The sequence below is a fragment of the Diuraphis noxia genome, unplaced genomic scaffold (genome assembly GCF_037042655.1).
Source record: "Diuraphis noxia isolate RWA-SAM2 unplaced genomic scaffold, SU_Dnox_SAM2 contig0001, whole genome shotgun sequence".
NCBI lineage: Eukaryota > Metazoa > Arthropoda > Insecta > Hemiptera > Aphididae > Diuraphis > Diuraphis noxia.
In genome coordinates, this window is record NW_028301711.1 from 95,241,752 (window position 1) to 95,255,783 (window position 14,032).

At 29.3% G+C, this 14,032-nt stretch overlaps 2 pseudogenes; both read left to right on the forward strand.

Annotated features, from left to right (window-relative positions):
• LOC149062534 (52 kDa repressor of the inhibitor of the protein kinase-like) overlaps positions 1-14,032 on the forward strand; it is a 177,648-nt pseudogene that overhangs the window by 12,011 nt on the left and 151,605 nt on the right.
• Positions 67-2,531, forward strand: LOC149062536 (uncharacterized; annotated as a pseudogene).

The window sequence follows — 14,032 nt, forward strand, 5'->3', positions numbered from 1 at the left end:
TGTTTTATAAGGTTTAAAGTCTTAAGTTATTAGTTATTTGAAAGTAAAGTTTTACAATTTTTTAAAATGTATATTTGCTTTATATGTTCTTCATCATTTGCCACTATTGATCAACTTATTTTACATTTAAGACATTATCATAATTTAGGCACCCAATCTGTATTTTACTGTAAACAACAAGAATGTTTCAGTCACTTCCAAGGATCAAAACAATTTAGACAACACCTAAATAGGGTACATTCTATACCAAATATAAACCCTGCGTTTTTAAACAATATAAATGTGCCTAGTAAAAATTTTAACATAATTTCATCGCCAGTTTTGAATTTGAATGAATCCCTAGCATCTAAAGAAGTAGAAATTGTTGAGGAAGTTGGATTAATTGAGAATTTTGAAAATATGGTCAAGAGTAGTGCTTTAAAATTTATAACCAGTTTGAATACTAAACCCAATGTAACATCTTCTTTAATGCAAGAGATAGTAGAAAGAACAACTAAATTGTTTTCATCCGGAATAATTTCACACTTAAAATCTAAAATTGAACCTTATTTGACTAGCTGTGATAACTCCAAACTAAATGAAATTCAAAATATGTTCAATATTTTAGAAAATCCTTTTTCTAAACTTAAAACTGAGTATCAACGTATTAAATATTTTGAATCAAATAATGTATTCTTTAAACCAAAAACAATTGTGTTGGGTTTTACAAAAGAGAATAAAATAGTGTCTGGTGTTGAGCGACAAGTTATGGTTCCCGTCCAAGGGCATTTATTTTCTATAAAGGAGAACCTTAAACATTTTTTTGAATTCCCTGGTGTGTTTGATGTGGCTTACCAATATACGGTTTTATCGTTGAAAAATTCAAATTTGTCATCTTTTTTAAATGGGTCTACATGGAAAAATATAATGATCAATTTCCCAGATAAAATTGTTTTTCCTATTTTTCTATATTACGATGATGCTGAAATGGGGAATCCTCTAGGTTCTCATTCTGGTGTGCATAAAATAGGATGTATATATTATACTGTACCTGCTCTGCCCCCTGAATATTTGTCATCTCTGGAAAACATTTTTCCTGCATTTTTATTTCATTCATCCGACAGAGGAACACACGAATTTGACAATAAAACCATGTTTTCTGCCCTTATAAATACTCTTATTGATTTAAAAGAAAATGGTGTTACAATAGTAGTGAATTCTATCAGCACAAAAATATATTTTGTTCTTGGTCTAATCTTAGGTGATAATTTAGGATTAAATTCAATGTTAGGCTTCGTACAAAGTTTTTCTGCAAACCATTATTGTCGTATATGCCGTTTAAAAAAATGTGATCTTCAAACAAAGAGTCAGTTGAATCAATAAGAAATGAAAATAATTATGAATCAGATATCATGATAGCTAATGTTTCTGAAACTGGTATAAACGAGTATTGTGCTTTCAATAAAATTCCAAACTATCATGTAACAGTGAATAGTGTTTGTGATTTTATGCACGATGTGTCAGAAGGCGTAGCAAGGTATGTCATGGCTGTTATTATTAACTACTTAATAAATCATGATTATTTTTCGCTAGAAGATTTAAACCAAAGGATATTACTATTTGAATATGGAATAACTGAGAGTAAAAACAAACCACCTCCAATTAACCAGAACCACTTGAACAATAATTGTATTATTATGTCTGCGTCGGAAATGATGTGTTTAGTTAGGTATTTTGGACTCATTGTTGGGGAGTTGATTCCATTAGAAACAGAAATTTGGAAACTTTATTTACATCTTAGAAAAATTATTGATATTTGTTGTGCTAGGGTTCTACAACCAGAATGTGCAACCTTACTAGATAATTTAATTTCAGAACATAATCGTTTATATTTACATTTTTCTAATAGCTTATTAAAACCTAAATTTCACATCTTAACTCACTATGGTCGTCTTCTTCTTAAAAATGGTCCTATATCTCTTACATCTTCTTTAAGATTTGAAGCTAAACATAAAGTTTTAAAAGCATATTCAAATGCAATACCATGCCGTATAAATTTAGGACATACTCTATCTCACAAACTGCAATTACAAATGGTCGATAGGTTTTTAACTCGAAGAGGTTTACAACCTGACTTAAAAGTAGGTTCATGCATAAATATAAATGCTTCTATAGAGTTTTCACAATGTGTGTTTGATTCGTTACCTACAGAATTTAAACTAGACACAGTTTTAGTGTCTTCGATAGAATATAAAGGTGTTACTTATAAACCTGGTATGTTAGTAATTGTAGGTATTAATCTAAATGGTTGTATATTTGGAAAAATTATTAATATTCTTATTAATAATTCGAGGAGTCCATATTTAGTGTATGCACTTTTTTTAACTGTCGGGTTTGATAACCATTTTCATGCATATGAAATAAAAAAATATGACGAAAAAGAATTAAACATTAGTGGCTGTTATATAAAAGATTTGTCAGACTTTACTCCTACTGTTAGTAGAGTTCTTAGCAATGGTAAATTATATGCTACTTTGAGATATGCACTCTAATTTAAATTGCTTTAAATTTATTTGTATATGCATTTATCATGAATAATTAACACAATTATTAATGTATGTTTTTACTGCAGTATACATATGTATTATATATTTATATATTATATTTGTATTCATATTATGTTTAATTTCATGTATTATTACTTTATTTATTTTTTTATAATATAATATAGACTGAAAGCTGTACTACACTTTAAATATTATGTTAATAAAATTATTATATTTAAACAAATCTAATGCATTGCTGTTTATTTACCTATAAAACCCCAACCAAATCAATTTTTCATATAGGTAGTATATATTTGTTGATACAACATAGTATGGTGTTATTTTTACATTGAAGTTTTTGGTGATTGAAATTCATAACAGGGTTAATATAACATAGAAAAAATGTTATTTTATAATTGAACCCATGTAGTAGTTTCAACTTTTTATTTGGAATTCAAGTTATGAAAAAAATTGGTGTTCATTCAACAGCTAAAAATTAGTTGGTATAACTTTGAAATGGGGTTAAAGTGATATGGAATTGGTGTTCATTCAACAAATACGAAATAGTTGATATAACTTTTTAATGGGGTTAATGTGAAATATAATTGGTGTTAATTTAACTACATTGGGTGTTCAATAGAACACCAAGTCTTTGGCTTGTACTACTCTTATGTTAACAAACTAGTTATGTTAAAATAACACCAACTGAGTCCTAGCTCAAAAATAACGTGCAAATGTGTATGAGATTTACACCAGTTGTTGTTAGATCAAATACAGTTTTCTATGTGTGTGTGATTGCCTGAATTTATCAGTATGGGGTATGTCTACAAGTTATAGGAGCTTATCGGAGTTATCGGATTGACCGTTATCGGACTATATGCTTTCGATTCTATCTATTTATCTCACTAAAAGTACGTTTTGTGAAAACGGTTATGGTTATTATAGCGAATAGCTATTGCTATTAGTTTGGTACCAACAATCGTTGAGTGTTACCTGTCATGGACTTGTTGATAATCGTTAATATATATATTAAGTATTAATAAAAAAAAATTTTTTAAATTATTATTAATTTTGTCCTGTATTTTTTTTTTTTAAATATAGTCACCCTAGGTTAGGTATAATACGGCTTCCAAGGCGCAACAGTGGCCATCTTACTAATTAATTAATTCCTATTAACTGATTTCAAACGCACGACTGAACTTTATCGTGGGGCTGGTGACACCAAACCGGTTCGAGAGCAGTGTATTGCGACTATCTCGTGCGACCGTCGATTTATTTCAATTACAAACCAACACTTGGGTAGTGAATTTCGATCATCAAGTGAATCAATATGTCTAAATTGCATTAATTATCGGGAGAAGAAAAAGAGCAACTGTTCGAAATGGTTCGTAAAAATGTTGAGTTGTTTCGTCTGTCTTACAACAAATAATAAAGATGAAGAACATGAAGTTAATATTCGGTTGGATATTGCTAACACCTTGGGGAAATCTGGTATGTAATATTCATCTAAATATAATATACAATCTAGTAATAGGATTAATTTAATACAATGGCGTAGATACAATTTTTTTCCTGGGGAAAATGTTTTTGTTTCAAATTAACTTAATATAATATTATTATTATTATTAATAATAATATGCCGTAAAATGGGGTTACTTAGGACACTTTTAAAATTCAGATTAATGCCGATCGATAAGTTTTAAAAATATGATAATTATGGTAAGTACCAAAAATTCAGGTCTTGGCTTAGACTATGTTGTATTAAGCGTTTAATATAGATATAAGTTAAAAGGATGTATAAATAATAAATGTAAGTAAGTAAAAACTAGGTTAAGAAAACAACTACAGGTTAGATAAACATAACAGTCAAAATTCTATATTAATAACGTTAAACATAAATGCAACTAGGTTAAGAAAACAATTAGGCAATTTAATAACAATTATGTATAATTTAATAGTCAAATGTAACTAGGTTAAGTAAAATATCCATTATACCTATTCAATTTTAAGATTAATATTTAAGAATTATGTAGACATAGAAAAAGAGTCAGTTGGCGGTAGTGAATCGATTATCACTGACCACCAGTGTCAGAGCCAGGTGGTGATCGTGTGACTCGATCGCCACTGGACGTCAAAGTGTTCAATAAAAGTGCTTATAATTAATTTGTTCGTTTATTTGTGTACGTCGGTGATCGGCGTATACGACAACTATAAGACCCATATGTTTTTTTTTGATTCCCCTCTTCTCATTTTTTAAAAAAAAAATATGCTTGTCTCAAGTTACCGTTAATTTTTGAAAACTTGGGACAGCTATTACTTTATATGAAAAAACCATGTTAAAATATATATATTTTAACTTGTGACAGGTGTACTGTTTAAAAAAAAAAAGAAAACAGCTTTTAAAATATTATTATTTTTAATTTTTTAAACACAATTTTTTAACATTTTTTAGAATAAACAATTAAATACATTTTTTTCTTTTCATTTTGAGATCAATTAGTCTTTATTTAGATTAAATTTCATTTAAAATTACATTATAAATAAAATAAAAAACAACATGGTCAGTATTAATTACTATGCAATACCACATAGATATAACAAGAGTTATAAGTAGATACCTATTATAGATATAAAAATAAAATAAAACACAACTTGGTCAGTCTTAATTGCTATATAATACCACATAGGTATATCAATAGTTATAATCACATTTTTAAGATGTAACATTAAAATAAACTTTTCTTTTTTTAAAATTAATTATTCACTTTTTTTTATTTAAAATTACATTTAAAAAAAACATAACTTGGTCAATCTCAATTAGTTACTTTAGGAACATAAAATATAGGTTAAGTATAAATCGTTATTGTAAACTTGTACCGATTTCTTTTTAATATCTCAGGATAAACAATATCTGCAATCTCATCAGCTGTAACACTACCAATATCTTCCACATCAGGGAATATAATTATTTCTTTTGATTCTACAAAGTGTTTAAGATATTTAACTGTTAATTGGATAGGGACAGTAGTATAAGTTATATTTTCATGTACATCTAGTACTTGGGCATAAAATGATTTCATTTGCTCTTATGAAGAGTTTGATTTGTATAACAAATTAATAATTAAAAAATCACCATTAGCAAAACCAGAAATAGTAGCATCTTCAAGTTGTACGTCGCAAACTTTTTTATGTTGGTTTTTTTTTCTATGACTTTCTGTATTTATCTTAGCATTTGGAATATTACTTGTAGATGGCTGATGATCATATTCTTCATCGCTTTGGTCTGCCTTGGAAGCAATACTCTTACCAGGTTGTGCACATCCATTTTTCGTTTATTAAACGAATAAAAGCGATAAAATAAAATAATTGAAATACTTTTCACTGGGCACTATTCAGAACTAAGTGTTTTAACAGTTCAACAATTATCTTTTTGAATAAACTTGTAAACCAAGCATCCCCTATAATCCTACATTAGTTCATTGAAAAATTAAAATTAAAAAACTATTTATTGATATTTTTATCGTATTATAGATATCACGTTTTTTTTTTAAATTACTATTTTATAGTTTTTTGGTATAACTTCCAAAATAATGATTTGCGTGAATTTAACCACACATTTTATTTTTTGGTGGGGGGGGGGGAGGGGGAGAGGGACTCGAAAAAAAAAGCGTGGGAACTAAACTGCATTTGTTCTCGTTCCAAATTAATTTAACCAAAAATATATTGAATTTAAAAAAAAATTCTAAAACATAAACAGCTTGACTTAGATAAATCTTTTTACCATCAAAATTGTTCGTATAATCATTTCGCAAATAGGGTATTTATAAGTATTAAATTTAAATTTTTTTATACATATTCAGAACTAAAAAATTATTATATAATTAGGGCTAGTCACTTAATGATCAAAACAAAAAAATAAAAATATTTATTTGCCCAAAAGTTAGTTCTATCTGGTACACCTTGTATATACAAATATGGAAGAAATTAAAAAATATGCTTGGCGTATAACAAATACATTTTTTTTTTTATTTTCCAAATGTTTGGTATATATACAAATTTGGAACACATTGAAAAATTAATAATAAAAACGTCAAAAACACGGGACATCCACGACAAAAACATTAAAAAAAACTACTTTTTGATTATTTTTTTTTAATTGTATGTTTTTATGATGGATGGAAATATGCAAAAATATTCTAATCATCATACTTACTGTTAAAAAACTCAAAAAAATTGAAACCAATTGTATTATATTGATTACACGTGTATCGGCACACGTCGCCGTCGCTCCTCACCGCAAATCAAAAATATCCTTCGATTTGCTATACAAAACCACCACACTTATGTCACAGGGTAAAAAACTAAATGTATTAAGACAAGGCCGTATATGGGGGGGGGTCAACCCCCCCCCCCCCCCCCCCCGAAATATTTTACAACTAATAAATTTAATTGTATAAGTAACTTAATTATAATAATTTGCTATGTGGCCATTTGGCCATTTGGGTACCTAATAAAGTAATAATATAGTAACTAAGTTTGATGGCCAAAAGACCAACCAAATTCAGCTATTGAAGCATATATCAGTGGCGTATTTGAGCCTTCACCTAGGGGGGGGCCATATTAAGAGGAGTAAACCACCCCCACCAATTAATACAATTTTTTTTAGACATAAAAAAACAACGCATTTTTATTAATGATTTAAGCACTTTTATTAAAGAATTTTTAATTTTTATTTACAATACAAAATCTATATTTCTTTTTTTTAGACTTGTGAAACGATTAATAACATCATCAACATTTATTACAATAGATTTATGAATGTTTAATAATGCCAACCCTGTAAGCCGATCCTGGCCCATTTTTGATCTTAGCCAAGTTTTTAACCTATTGACAAAATAATATAAAGTAGCAAATATGGTTAATATAAGGATATAAATAATAAGAAGTGGAAAAGCCAAAAAGTGGATGTGTGAAGTCGAGGAGAGTAGTAAACGAAAATAACAAAGAGAGAATGTAACTACTATTACTAAAAACTAAATACAGAGCGATTAAGCATATGCCACATTCCGAATAATTAAAACATTTGTTTAAAGGTTGTTAGTAAGGCTTTATACAGTCGAGATAACTCGAAAAACTTGACAACTTGATTTTTTTTTTTATTCCCCTAGAACCTCGTTTACCCTAAATTCGAGTAAAATATCCCAATTAATACACATTTCGAAGTAAAATTGTATCCCCCTTCAAGTTATCGCGACTTCACTGTATATCAAATATGTAAATATCAAGGCTGGGCATTAACGAGTTAATAAGTTAAAAGTTAAGTTAATTTTAACTTATTAACTTAACTTACTAGTTCTTTGTTTTAATTAACTTAACTTTAACTTAACTCATTTATATCTACGTTAACTCAAAAACAACTTCTACTTTTTTAATATTACCAGTTAAGTTAATTTTGAATTTTCACTTATTTTAAAACCTTTTTAATGCATTTTTTTTTTTTTATTAACTTAACTTATTAATTGAAGTTAAGTTAAGAAAATTTGTTAACTTAACTTTAAACTTAATTGATGTATTAAAAAAATATATTAACTTAACTTTTAATTTAATTGAACAAAAAATATTTAACTTAACTTAACTAAGTTAAAAAAAATCATTAACTTGCCCAGCCTTGGTAAATATTATTGCTTTTTAATTAATACATGCATTCAAACCTTCTAAGAGTAGAGAAGCTGCGTTCAGCAGAAGCCACACTAATAGGCAGATAAGCGATTATATATAATAATTTGTGCACATTAGGGAATATAATAGAATTGCAGTTATCAATTGATAACAAAGCGTCTTGACAAAGTTCCTGGCCTGAAAAAAAAAATATTCAACAAATTATAGAATATACAAAATCTATCTAGAAATTAATATTGATATTAGGTACCTTCATTTTTTACACTCTGCCATTTTGTTTTCCATAGTTCCAATTCTGTCTGTAGTTCCAATTTATCATCAAGTACTGTTTCATTGAAATTATATAACGTTGTGGCAGCCTCAATTATTTTTTTAAAATCTTCAACAGTAATATCTACAATGTAGATTGCACATGGGCAATGGATAGCATTTTTGGCATATGATTGAATTTTTTGCACAGCTCCTCGCACTAACGATACCATAACTGAACAGCCGTCTGTTCCAATGCCCACGCAGTATTTAAGATCTAAATCAAATTTTTGTAATAATGAAATTACTGCGTCACCTAAAACTTCACCATTTAATTTTGGTTCTAAGTTTTTTTCTGTATCTGTATTGTAAACATATGCATGACAATCGATAAACGCAATAAAATTTTCTTTTACAACTGCTTTATGTACGTATCGTATAACTAAACTCATTTGAGATGAATGACTAATGTCAGTAGTTTCATCAAAAATAACGGAATAGAATTTTGATTCTTTTATTTCTTTTAAAATTATTTCTGTTATAATTGTACTACAACAATCAATTAGTTCATTCTGAACAACAGGACTGATATATGTAGCTTTAGAATGTGTAGTTTTCAAATGGTTTTCTAGAATTGAATCCCCAGAATTGATTCGGTAATGTAGAAGTTCACGAACGTTACCTTTATGGACTATAGAATTTTTTTCGAGATCATTTTCAAAAAAATTACCGTGATCACGGTGGCCCCGAAAGGGAATATTCTGTCGACCTAAAAATATAATAGACTCCACAATAGGTTTCAAACGATTACGGTTTTCTTCAACCTGTTTTTTTCTCTCGGTATTTATCAAATTTATAACTTCCTTTTTTGGATTATTAAAAGTAGTCATAAAATTATCTGCAACTTCAACACAAGCTACATGATAATGGTTTTTACTATGAACTTCTAGATCTCCGTCTTTACCTAGGAGCTTGGCATATTTTTTAAGCGGCTTAGAAACAAATTTGCATAATTGAATAGTTTTATATCGACCACCTTTATCACTAAACAAAACACAATATTTACAAAACAATCCAGACATCTCTTTAGAATATGTCAACCATTTATATTTCTCAAAATAAATTTTACTTAGGTACCTTTTTTCTTCTTTGCCTTTTTTGGAATGTATAGAAAATGGATAAACAAAATCAATATCAGGTATATTACTCGATTTTATCAATACAGCACGGTCATGGTCAGTTATACTAATGTTAGATTCTTTTAAAAATTTTGCTATATCTAAATTAAATGTGGTAGTGGCACTACCAGATGAAATACTAGTTACTGCTGTATTCAGTGATGATGAACTTGCAGATGTCGGTGCGGTTATCTTTGTCGTAGTGTCATTTTTCATTTTTTTGCTGTTATTGTCAGGATCATTGTCAACATCTTTGCGTTTTAACCATTGACTCAATAAATTGGACATGGTAGTTAAAAGGTAGTTAAAAGGAAAGATTATTATTTAACTGTAACAGCAATTACAACAACTGGTGAATTTCGCACGAGTACAAAATAATACTATACACGACGACCGTGTGAATGTGTGATGAATTAATGACGGTACAATGGCGATTATATAAAATAGCGTGAACGGGGAAACGGGATAACGAATAACGATTGTATATTTGTATGGCGAACAGGCGAACGGAACGGAACAGTCGAACAGACACAACACATTTTCATAAATATCATAATTAATTATTTCATAGATAAGTATCTGATAAGTTATCAGTTTATCACAATGACGAAATGACCCATCGTGACCATTTAGGTAACCATTTCGACAGGTGACGTTCCGTTCCATCATTCGTTTGGCAGGACTACGTCACCCAGTCCTCGGGCCAAATGTTCCATCTTTGCGTATCATAGAGCAATCACTAATCAGTAATCCGATTTATCCGATATAATATGTATTATCAATTGACAGTTATCACAAAAATTTCTCATAAAAAAATATTATTTATTTATTAATTAAAATATTTAGATACACTTATAAGTTCAACAATCATAAAATATTATTTTCAAAGATCTCTCGGGGGGGGGGGGGGGGGGGGGGGCGATCGCCCCTATCGCCCCCCCCCCCCCCCTCAAATACGCCACTGGCATATATTAATTGTAATTATGAATATTTTCCAAACATATCTTTTCTTAATAATTAAGATATTTAAAACTCTAACTTACAAAATAATAATTTGCGAGAATTTTTTGAATTATACTATAGTCGGTGACACGAAAACTGGCGGGTGGCCGCCATCGTAGCCCAAACCTCACCCAGCCAGTAGACCGTGGTTCTCATTTTACTGCAACCACCCGTTGTGCCAAACAGCGCTGTAACGTGAACACTACGAATACTACCCAGGCATTACATACCAAATTTTTGTTTCCTTTTTTTGTCGTGTTTGCATTATAAACATTCGACTGTTCATATTATTTTGCATAGAGCAAGAAAGGTAAGTATGGTTATGTACATTTTATGCAATTATGTCACTGTATTCTTTATTGTGTATACTGTGTTTCCAGCGTGTACACGTTTGTTGTTCAACGTTCGTTAAAATCATTTATGAACCTAGTTGTTTGATATTAGTTAGTTATTTTTTTTTTGTTATTTGCGTGCATTAACATGTCTTTTAAAGACTAAAAAAGTTATCGGAAAAAGAAGGTTTAGACGCAAATTTAAAAAAAAAAAATCAAGACGTGACTGCTGAGGCTTGCGGAATTTCAAAGCGGACAATTCAACGTATTTCTTTAGAAGCTCGAAAAACTGAAGAAACTGAAGAAGCGCCTGGTCCTTCCTTTGTGTCACCGCGTAAATCTTACAAGCGATATGTATCGGAAGGGTTCATACCCACTTTGCCGAATCCCAATTTGCCGACAACTCAGTTCGCCGACAAATATACCAGTTTTAAAATATTTTAGAAACATTCCCATTTCGCCGACATCTTGGTTTGCCGACAAATTATAAATATAGTTTCAATTTTCCCGATTCGCCGACAGGTGACAATAATTTTTATCAAAAACGGATTTTATAACAGCGATAACACAGTATGTTGTCGATAAGTTCAATGATTAAATGATTTCCCACTTATAAAATCCAAAGGGTGTACAGATTATAATAATATAAAATGGTTAATTTTTACACGAAGGATTGTTAATAAGTACCTAAGTTATTTTGTTCTTTATTTTAGATTGGAATCAAAAGAAATTTCATTATTAGACTACATAGATATAATAAAATATCATATATACATACAATCATTTTTGTTTATAATTTTTTATTTTAATTTAAATTGACTTTTATTATAATGTTTATTTTTTTTAAATAATATTTTATTATTGGACTACATAGATATAATAAAAATAGCATATACCTACAATATACCTACAAATACCATATACATACAATAATTTTTTTTTTTTATTTATTTTGACTTTTTTTATATAATATTTATATTCGGCGAATTGGGAATCGGAAATTGGTTTCGGCAACATGGGAAGACACGATCGGAAGTGGATGATTTCGATGGTGATATAGTAAGGAATAAAAATACACGAATTATATGACAAGGGTGAGTACCCCACTGCACAACTTATACTTAATTCTGTCAAAAAGAAAAACAATTATACAGGAAGTCTTAGATAAATGCAAATACTTCTAAAAATCTAAAATGTTCATATAAAAAATGCAGTGATGGTCGTAAGTTTTTAATGGAGCGCAATGATATAGTTTCACTTTGGTGCACATTCTTACGAAAAATGTACACGTTGCGAGTAAACAATGATACCCAACCTATCGTATACCTGAACGAAACATGGGTCAATCAAAACCACTCACGGACCATTGCATGGCAAAATGAAACAAATTCAATAGGTCTTAAAATACTCACAGGCAAAAGAGGGCGACTTATTGTTGTTCGTGCAAGATGTGCTAAATACGGGTTCATACAAAATTCGAAATTGGTTTTCTGTAGCAATACCGGTAAGTCCACAGATTACCACAACCAAATTAACTCGGATTTATTTAAATCTTGGTTCATCACAATGTTAAATAACCTTGAAGAACCGCCTATCATTGTGATGGATAATATGATGCATTCGACACTAGTTAATAATTTTCCAAAAATGTTATGCTAGAAAATCAGATGTTCAGGATTGGCTAAACAAAAAAATATTACATTTTTTCCACTAGAGACGCTAGCAGAACTTAAAAAAAATGGTCAAATTATTAATTCCTATCGAAAAAATATGAATTAGACGAATTGGCATTGGAAATGGGTCATGGGTGATTCGACTACCACCATATCACTGCCAATACAATCCCATATAACTGATATGGGCTCAAGTAAAAAATAAGTTAGCAACAAAAAATAATACATTCAAAATGGTTAACATAGAAAAGCTAGCACACGAAGCGTTAGATTCAATTACCCAACATTATTGGGAAAAATGTGTGAAACATATCATATACAAGAAAAGGACTACGATAGAAAATTTTTAAGAGACAGTTTGTTAGAACTTATTTTATTGACTATAATATTACCAGACGACGGCGTTTGGGACTCTAGCGATAATGGCGAAGAGTGTATTGAATAGCCTTGTATAATAAATTGTATTTAACAATTGGTTTATACATGTATTTTAGTTTTTTTGAAAATTTTATATATGTAAGTAATTTTACTAACAATTTAAGTAAGGTATGTGTTTATTTTTGTATATTAAGTTGAACATAATAAGAAAAATTAAGAAAAATATGTAATATTATTATATTCATTAATTGTAGAATATTGTTTACATTATTAACAAAGAATAAAAAATTTATATGAATACGAAATATTTGAAAAAGCGTGGCAAATGGTTTGATTAATGACTACTATTACGAAAAACCCGCTAGGATCGTTGCGGTCAACCGCTAGTTTTTGTGTCGCCGACTATAGTATTCAGTGCATTAGAACACATTAATTAGGGGGGGGGGGGATCGCGTAGAAACTAAATTACCATTAATTAATTTAGCATTTGTAAAATGTATTTTCAATAAATATAAATATAAAATTAATATTTAATTGTGTAGATGTGAAGTTTGGATTGACAACAGTGGATTGTCACATCTTAAAGAAATTGATGCATCGCTTTTAAATAAAAATTATCGGTTGTGTTCAATGCACTTTTAAAAATTTATGTTTCGAAATGAACAACAGAACCGCCTTTAACTTGATGCTATACCGACATTATTTGAGAGTTCAATAGAGAAACAGACTGTTGAAAATGTTGCCGATGATGATTATGTGACAGTGGCAGTGGAGGATTGCAGCTTGCCGTCATGTTCAACACCTGGTATTTTTTTTATAAAATAATTTATAAACTAATTATAATATTATATAATATATAATATAATAAGTATATTAATTGTATCTATTTAATTTTTATTGAAGATACATCTTCTGCATTGTCGACAATTTCCATGTCGGATGTATCGACGTCTACTCCTGCATCTCTAACAGATCGAACTCCAAGGAAAATTAAACTCAGAAAACAAATCTTTGCA